General features: G+C 32.5%; 1 pseudogene; it reads right to left on the reverse strand.

Annotated features, from left to right (window-relative positions):
* Positions 1-1,076: 1,076 nt before the first annotated feature.
* Positions 1,077-9,831, reverse strand: LOC146953717 (cytochrome P450 86B1 pseudogene; annotated as a pseudogene).
* Positions 9,832-10,224: the final 393 nt, after the last annotated feature.

Genomic DNA, 10,224 nt, shown 5'->3' on the forward strand with positions numbered 1-10,224 from the left:
CTGTGACTTTTTCTTATAAATTGGACCAAATTTTTTTTTGAAAATTTTCTTATAAATAGGACCGGAGGGAGTATATTTTTGGCTTAATTGCATAAATGGCCCCCTAAATAATTTTCAGTTTACATTTTGGTTCCATAACTTGTAAAATCAACGTTTTGGTCCCTCTTGTTTTGCTCCGTTAGTCAAAAAGGTCCCTGTTAACTTCAACCTCAAATGTCTATGATGGACCAACCTAAAGAGTGGTCTACCATAGATCCTGTTAATTATTTTAATTTAAATCGTTTGATCTTTTTTTAAAAGGAAAACCATTAAATTACGCATGTGTATTTTATCTTATTGTGAATCAACATGAACAAATTAATTTTCCATTTCTACATCTTCCAGGTGGATTTCCTACTCACACAAACTACTCAAATTCTCAAGTTTGGGAATCCACACAAACCAAATTAATTTGGAAAATCCACAAAAATGATTGAGAGATGAGAATCCACAAGGTGACTATGGATTCTTTGGAAAAATATTTATCAAACCAAATTTTGTACCATTCCATATTAGTAGAAAATGTGTCTAATTGACTTCTAAAATTATGCAATTAATTCTGCTACAAGACAAGTTAATTTTGTCACTCATATTTTAGTAAGCATGTTATGCTAATCGCCAAAAAAATTGATTGGCAAAGCTTATATTTTTTTCTTTAAGAAAAATCTTATCTTATTTGAAATGTAATCAATTTCTTTATTGTAAAATATAAAATTAATAAACCAGTCGTGACTTTGTCAATTGCCACAAACAAGCCTGGAACATTTTTTTTTATTGAAGGAAAGCCTGGAACTTTATTAAGTAAAAAAAAATAGTATTATATTTTAAATTTGTAAAGATATACTTTTTGGCACAATTTGTAAAGATATACTTTTTGGCACAAAAAAGACCAAGCTCATTATAAATTATTACTTGTAATTAAAAAGAACGGATACATTAATAAACAGAGAAAAATGAACAACAATTTCACCTAAAAGAAACTATATGCAATACCACTATAAAAGATCATATATTAGTGCATATTCATCATCCATAATCATAGCAATATTTATTCTCAATTCACATTTAACTTACCTTCAAATATTTATGAATTTCTTCATCACAACGTCTAAGAAGGTTAACTTTTAATCCATGCTTCATGTAAAGTGTCAAAGAAAGCTTAGGAACAACAGGGTGATTCTCAACAACCTTAACATGGTAATGAAATATGATGCTAGCTGCAACATATTTCATTTGATAGTATGCAAAATCTTTGCCTAAACACAACCTCGGTCTTCCATTGAAAGCAGTGAATTTGTAGGCAGATTCGATCATGAAATGACCATATTTAGTTAGCCATCTTTCTGGCTTGAACTCCAAGCAATCTTTTCCCCATATACGTTCCATTCTTCCCATGGAATAAATTGCATATATCACTTTTGTTCCTTTCTTTAGTTTTATTCCATTCGGGAATATGTGTTGGAACATGTGTGGAAATTGAGTAAAAAGACTAAACACAAATTCCCATGTTGGGTAGAACTAGTGTTGTGTGAATTGAAAAAAGTGGAAGTCCCACATCGGATGGAACACACACATTAGTAGTGTTTATATAGTGGGGGTGTACCTCTAATTAATGGGGGGGTACATAAGCACTAGAGAAAAAATATATATTGATATATATTTTATTATTTGGAAATGATAAATTAAATAATTAATTTAATCATTATTAGAAAGTGCTTTCTTGGTCCCCAAGTTTTGCTAAAATATTTTGGTACATAATATAATATATTTTTGTACTAAATTTAATATATTTTAGTACTCAATTAAGATATTTTTGTACTAGATCTAATATGTGAATTTCTTAATCGCAAAGTAATATGTTACTTGTTCCCAAAGTTTCTCATATTACTTGTTCCCAAAGTTTCTCACTTATTAGTTGTGAATTTTCTCTATAAATAGAGAGCTCACACAGTGCATTCCACACACCGAAAAGAATTTCATTGAGTTGTCGGGAATTCTTTTCTTCTCTTCTCCCTCCGACTTGTGCTAAACGAGTTTCTTCTGCTTCTACTCCTTTCTGTCCCTTTCGGTTTCAAATAGAGAGGTTACGTACCGTATCGAGTGGCTTCGATCAATCGATTGAACCATATTTTAAGAGTGTTCTTAAGACCATAGTCCCTTTTTCGGTTTAATGTCCCTTCGGAATTAAGAGTGGTCTTAAGTTCATAGTCTCTTTCGATAATATAAGTCCCTTCGGAATAAAGAGTACTATTAAGATCATAGTCCCTTTCGTAATAATAATGTCCCGTCGGAATTATGAATGATCTTAACAGTATATAAATTATTTAAATATTTTTCTATTTGAGGAGAAATGGTGGTATCACCATATTTGAGTGGTCGTAGTACCATATTGAAAGTTTGGAGAACTTAAAGGTTAGAATGGTGGAAACACCATATTTGAGTGGTCTTAGCACCATAATAGAATGGTAATAATATCATATTAAAGTGGTTTCAGTATTAAAGAGTGGTCTTAGTACCATATTTGAAGGTGTAATTCTCGAACGATTTTCTACAGTGCAGTAGTTAATCGAACAGTTGTAGCTGGGCTTGTTTTATCCTGGAGGCGGCGTGGTTGATAGTCTACCTTGCACAATTTTGGGTAGTGCCACGAAACGTCTTAAAGAGAGCGACCTGGTCGTGACTCAACCTAGTAACAACTTCGGTAGATAATAGAATTTGGAAATCCAAATACAACAGTTTGGAAATCCAAAAACAACAATTTTAAGACGTTTCGATCTGCTATGTCTACTGAAGAAGTTACATATTGAGGTTAAGTTGTCCCTAAACACATTAAGGATAAATCAAGCTATAGAAATACATCTTATGACTGAAACGATGAAGTGATTGTTGTATTTAAATAACAACACTAAAAATTCAAATACGTTGAATTTGTTTGAAATATGGTTTCGAAATCAGAGTCATATAGTGAAACAATAATTTGTTACAAAACAAATTATTTGTTACAGAACCAAACAAGTTTAGTTTCTTACGAAACATAAGAAATTGTTTGGGTCCGAAAAGAAAAATAATACGATCTATCGAGTACTTTTGTAACAAGAAAATAATTCTTCCAATTGTTACTTAATGGCAGGTACTTACGTGATGCTTTTCAATTACACGAATTGCCATAAACTTATGTGAATGGTCTAGGTGAAGTTATGGCATATTGGGTATACAAAGCAAGTTAGCATATTAAATCGGAAGAATTTAGAATTCCAGTTTTCCTGATGCTAGTGCTAACGTGTTGCATGCTATAAAAATAAGAAAGAATCTGAATTTCAGATTTCTATTGAATAAGACTGAGTTGACTCAGACTTAAGAGAGACTTGTGTACCATGCATTTTTGTGAGAAAAAACTGCGCCTTTGATGGTATGTTAAAAATTAAATTCTCCTTCTATTTTGTTAGTTGTGTGATTTTAATATTTGACATATCAAAATTGATCACGAACAAGTGTTTAAAAACTTGAGTAACTTGAAATTAATTCTAAAGTTATATGATTGAACAATTTTATTTATTGCAGTCAAGATATATGAACCAAAAGTTCATATAAATCAGAATTTAGAGAATATGAATCTCTAAACATAATAAATTATGATATGTGTGAATTTGATGACACATAAATTAGAAATGATAAAATGATATTTTTATCATATTTATTGATGACTGCGAATTTTGGAAAATAAAATTGATATGTTTGATATGTTCAATTTTTATAACGAAAATTGAAATTTATGTTGGATAGAGTATCCAAGTCTAAGAACAAAAATTCTAATTAAGAATTTTTTGAAGAAAAGACAACCCAACTTGTCTTATTTTTGAACTTGGGATTGTCTGGACTATATTTTGACTCTGAACCCCAAGAGAGTTGAACTCACTAGTAGAGCCTATGAATATGTATGCACTGGGTATGTTACAAATAACGAAAATATTTTTATGTAAATGTTTACCCCTTTAACTAAAGAATAGTGGGGGTACTAGTGGGGGCTCTAATGGGAGCACGACATTAGTAGGGGCAAAATAAACTCCCTTCTAAAAATTAAGAACTAGTGGGGGCACTATATCTAATCACATTCATGTAATTAGAAATAGTAATGAAAACATCATACGAGATGTTATAAAACCTCAAGGAGGTAAGAAAGCTAAAATTGCTAAAGAGTATGAACTTGGTTTATACATTGGAAGAAGATTCATTAAGCCTTAAAGAAGTTATATCCTCATTGGATGCTGAATTATGGCAAAAACAATACACGATGAAATGAATTTTCTAGAGTCTAACAAAACATGACACTTGGTTGACTTGTCTCATAGTTGCAAAACCAATCGGTTGTATTTGGATTTTGGAAAAAGGAACTAAAACCTGATGGTACGGTTGATGAATACAAGGCTCTCCTTGTAGTCAAAGGTTTTAGACAGAGAGAAAAATATAGACTTCTTCGACATTCACGAAAATCATATCCATAAGAGTACTAGTCCCTTTAGCCGCCGTTCATAACTCGATAGTACTCCAAATGGATGTGAAAGTTGCCTCTTTTTATGGTGAACTAGAAGAAGAAATCTATATAGAACAACCTGAAAAATTTTGTGATTCATGGACAAGAAAACAAGGTATGTAAGTTAGATAATTCTTTGTGAGGTCTAAAATAAACTCTTAAGGAATGACATGAAAAATTTGACATTCTAATGTTATCGAATGAGTATAAAGTGAATGAAAGTGACAAATAATATTTGCACGATCATATGTCTCTATAAAGACGACTTGCTCATATTTGATTTAAAGATTCATGTTATGAATTATGTGAAATCATTGTTTATCAACAACATTGATAAGAAAGACCTAGACAAAGTTGAAGTAATTCTTGGTTTCAAGATTACTAGATCAGAAAAGAGAACTTTTTTGATAAATCTCACAAAGTTGAGAAGATCTAAAGGAAATGTAATTATTTCACCGTAAACTTGAATTCATATATTATGATCCAAGTGTAAGAACACTTGAGATGGAGTTAGAAAAACAGAATATGCGAGCATCATTGGTTGTACTTAGGTATGCCACTGAATGTATTAGATCCGACATTGCCGATGTCATGAAACTCTTATGCAAGTTTACTAATAGACGGATGAGAAGCATTGCCATGCTATAGAAAGAGTCATGAGGTGCCTTAAGAAAACAATGACTCTAAGATTACTTCACTAGGAGTAACCTATTGTACTTAAATGGTACAAGATATAAAATAGAACATCTTTCAGATGAATATTTAGCGACTAGTGTTTGTATATTGAGCATCACTAGAGGAGTTGTTTGTTAAAACAGATGATATTGACTCAGTCCACTATGGAATGAATCTGAGATGAGAACACTAGAGAAAACTAGTGAAGAAGCAAGTTGATAAGATGCTTGCTAATTGAGATCCCTTAGTGGATAAAACCGTTTCCAGAAGTGTTAAATCATTGTGATAGTCTGCAGCTATTACAAAAATTGAGAATCGTTAGAGACGATAATTAAGGCATGAACACATAAAGGATTAGAGAGCTAGCTACTCTCAAAAGGAACGGTTAAAGTAGATCATGTACGTACTGATTAAGAATTAGTCAATCCTTTGACGAAAGGAATTACTAGAAAGAAAGTCCTAAACACATCCAATAGGATGGGACTAATGCCCAAAGGTCATAAGTGATGGTAACCCGACCTACATGACTGGAGATCCCAAGAAATAGGTTCAATGGGTAATAACAAGTCACAAGTGATAGAACATGCTATGATAAAAGTAAGAAAGCATGATTCCTGCAGCGATAGAAGGATGAGATAATAGAAACTCTTAATGAGATCTATACTCTATTTGGAGTGGAGTACATAGCTATAGGAGTACTCTTGATAGACTCACCTATACGAATGTGGAACTAAGGGCCGGTTCCTATGGAATTCGGGGCAGAATACCTAGAGCGTTCATTAAAACTGGGATACACGTGCAAGGCCATAAACGCACGGGCTTTTAGAATACACCTTATGAAAAGGTTTGTGTGTGGGTTCTATGTCTGAGATAGAGATCAATGCTGTAAGCAACTCTTGTTAATCAGAATTTTACTCGCTATGCAGAGGTTCAAGTTGTAGGCGACACCTTTGTTTACTAGCAAATCTTATGGAGACGTTTTTTGACGTTATTTATGAAACCATTTTTTAAATTCAAGTGGGGGATTGTTGGAACATGTGTGGAAATTGAGTAAAAAGACTAAACACAAATTCCCATGTTGGGTAGAACTAGTGTTGTGTGAATTGAAAAAAGTGGAAGTCCCACATCGGATGGAACACACACATTAGTAGTGTTTATATAGTGGGGGTGTACCTCTAATTAATGGGGGGGTACATAAGCACTAGAGAAAAAATATATATTGATATATATTTTATTATTTGGAAATGATAAATTAAATAATTAATTTAATCATTATTAGAAAGTGCTTTCTTGGTCCCCAAGTTTTGCTAAAATATTTTGGTACATAATATAATATATTTTTGTACTAAATTTAATATATTTTAGTACTCAATTAAGATATTTTTGTACTAGATCTAATATGTGAATTTCTTAATCGCAAAGTAATATGTTACTTGTTCCCAAAGTTTCTCATATTACTTGTTCCCAAAGTTTCTCACTTATTAGTTGTGAATTTTCTCTATAAATAGAGAGCTCACACAGTGCATTCCACACACCGAAAAGAATTTCATTGAGTTGTCGGGAATTCTTTTCTTCTCTTCTCCCTCCGACTTGTGCTAAACGAGTTTCTTCTGCTTCTACTCCTTTCTGTCCCTTTCGGTTTCAAATAGAGAGGTTACGTACCGTATCGAGTGGCTTCGATCAATCGATTGAACCATATTTTAAGAGTGTTCTTAAGACCATAGTCCCTTTTTCGGTTTAATGTCCTTTCGGAATTAAGAGTGGTCTTAAGTTCATAGTCCCTTTCGATAATATAAGTCCCTTCGGAATAAAGAGTACTATTAAGATCATAGTCCCTTTCGTAATAATAATGTCCCGTCGGAATTATGAATGATCTTAACAGTATATAAATTATTTAAATATTTTTCTATTTGAGGAGAAATGGTGGTATCACCATATTTGAGTGGTCGTAGTACCATATTGAAAGTTTGGAGAACTTAAAGGTTAGAATGGTGGAAACACCATATTTGAGTGGTCTTAGCACCATAATAGAATGGTAATAATATCATATTAAAGTGGTTTCAGTATTAAAGAGTGGTCTTAGTACCATATTTGAAGGTGTAATTCTCGAACGATTTTCTACAGTGCAGTAGTTAATCGAACAGTTGTAGCTGGGCTTGTTTTATCCTGGAGGCGGCGTGGTTGATAGTCTACCTTGCACAATTTTGGGTAGTGCCACGAAACGTCTTAAAGAGAGCGACCTGGTCGTGACTCAACCTAGTAACAACTTCGGTAGATAATAGAATTTGGAAATCCAAATACAACAGTTTGGAAATCCAAAAACAACAATATGTCATCTTCCACCACCTAAAGAAAAATCATAATGCATTATGAAGTTCAATCAACAAGAGATAGTTGAATTCAGTTATTACTCCTCTATTTGATATTAAGTGGTCTAGTTTTTTGGGGAAGGAGGCATGCTAATCCAAATTTTAACTTTCTCTTTGTCATCATTGAGAAATCAATTATCAAATGAAATTATAATTAAGATCAATACTTTTAGCTCTTTATCCTAAGAGTTCTAGAAAAAAAAGTGTCCGGACGAATTTTGAGAGGAAATAAAACATGACAAAAGATTGTTTCAATCTTATGAGAAAAAAAAATTGTTTCAATCAACGATTAAACTTGAATACTACCAAAACAACCTGACCTTAGTTGAAGTGCATTAATCAAGTAAACAATCATTTTAGTCTCTAAATGCGAAGTGTAGTCACCACAGTCCTTAAATGTATTGAAACTATAAAAACATCATTTGATGTATCTTTTGTCATACTAACAAATGAAAGACTCATTTGAGAACTAAACTGACTAACAAAAGTCATATTTAGACTTGTTTTTATAATTTTGTTACATTCAGTAACTATTGTGTCTCACAAGAATCAAAATGATTGTTTACTCTGTAAGCTGGGAGAGACACTTCTTCAGTTGCTTTGAGTTGGTTTTTTTGGTTGGTTGATCTGAATCATGAAGTGGAGGAGAAAATATTAGAAGAGATTTGTAGGGTTGTGAGTCAGAGGGAGGATATTAACATGGAAGTGTTCAATGATTGTTTGAGATTCAAGGCTGAGGAGATTAAGAAGATGAATTATTTGCATGCTGCTCTTTCAGAAGCTCTTAGATTATATCCTTCTGTTCCTGTGGATCATAAGGATGTAATAACAGTACAATTCTAGATATTTGTATTTCTGTATTCATTGACATTCTTCATGTATTTTGTGTTGTATTATTGATTTTGATTTACCAAGTGATAACTTACACATATATCCCTCAAAAACTTATCTGAATATGACTTTCCATTTTCATCCTTAAGCCTCATAAACACAGTTAACAAATCCGATTTTTCCTTATCATCTTCATTTTGCAAAGAAAGTTCTTTCTTTCTTGCCCTTATAACATTCTCAGCAAATTCATCAACTTTTTGTATTGATTTCTTAAGCTTTCTTTCCATACCTAAGTTAAGAAACCTCATAGCTTTCCATACACAAATCGGCACGACAAATCGAAACAAAATGCTTCTGTTGCATCCTCAAAAGCTGCTGCAAAGGGAATCTCAGGCAAATGAGCTTGTAAACAACCAGGATCAACACCAAAAGCTATCATACAAACATTATCAAAAGTCAGTCTCAACAAAATATCTTGAAGATCAATTGCAACATTTTTCTTCAATGATGATTCTAAGACAGGTATTAGCCTATTGTTCACAAGCTCAAAAATCGACTCAATTGTTAACTTCCTAAAATTTGTCGAATGAAACTCGATACTCGCAATTTTCCTTTCTTTCTGCCATGTTTCATTGTCAGCAGCGAAAATACCGTCTCCTAGTAATTCAGAAACTGTCTCTGAAGTAGTTTCCTTTAGGGTAAATAGTGAACTTTGTTTTGAGAAGATGTTCTAAATTTTGAGGTTCCGAGGTTATAACGTAGTTGAGGCTCATGAACCATGCCCCTCTGAATCTACACGTTCCATTATGATGTTTAAGAATGTCAGTGATCCATTCATACAAGTTGGTTTTGAGTCCTTTGATTAAATAAGGCAGCATTCCCAAAATAGGGCAATTGGGTAGGCCATGACGTTTTTACGATCTTAAAGAATGAACGAATATGAAAACTATGGCTGCAAGAATGATTTCCTTGATTTGAATATTTTTCAAGAGGAAGAAGATGTGAGAAAACAAGATTTCTGTGGCTACAGCCATGTTTGAAGTGTAGCATGAAGATGTGAGGTTGAAGTTGAAAGTGTTAGTTTTGGTCATGGTATTGGAATGTGGAAATGCATGAACATTGTAAATTTCGTGTGTGATATAATGTTATGTTATTGGTGTGTTTTTTTGTGTTTTCTTGTGGTGATTAAAATTTACCTTTTGGTTTGAATTTTTTTTAGCTGAAATTAATGTTTGTGGCAACATTGGTTATTTTTGAAATGAGTAATTAAGTGCCTTGTAATTGAACTATGGTTTTAGTTTTGTTTTTTGGGGACTTTGAGAATGTTTTGTTGTTGGGATTTGAGAATAGAATTCTTGGTACAATATTGGGTTCAGTGTGAAACAAGAAATATAAACGGGATGACATAATTTTGTTGTTGAAGCATCTAAATTTGTCCGTATATAACAAAATTTGCTTAACTTGGTGTCACTTCTAGTGCACATTTAAGTTACAAGAGCGCTTAATAAGCAGCGTGCGATACATAATTTTCACCTTTACTTCTTTTTTTCACCTTTACTTCTACGATAGTAAAACACATAACTTAACCCCTAGTTGAGTTTAATAGAAAGGATTAGAGTTTTAATGATGAATCAAGATTTAAATTTTAATTGGAAGAAGTATATATATTTGGTGTATAACGCAACTTGAATAAGATTATTGAAGTTATCTGAAGTTTGTTTGGAATCTCATATTGATTAGGTTCTCAAATTGATGTATAAATGTGTTTGTACACCCTCT

The sequence above is a fragment of the Medicago sativa genome, chromosome 1 (genome assembly GCF_051527215.1).
Source record: "Medicago sativa cultivar Bolivia chromosome 1, Bolivia_mono, whole genome shotgun sequence".
Lineage (NCBI taxonomy): Eukaryota > Viridiplantae > Streptophyta > Magnoliopsida > Fabales > Fabaceae > Medicago > Medicago sativa.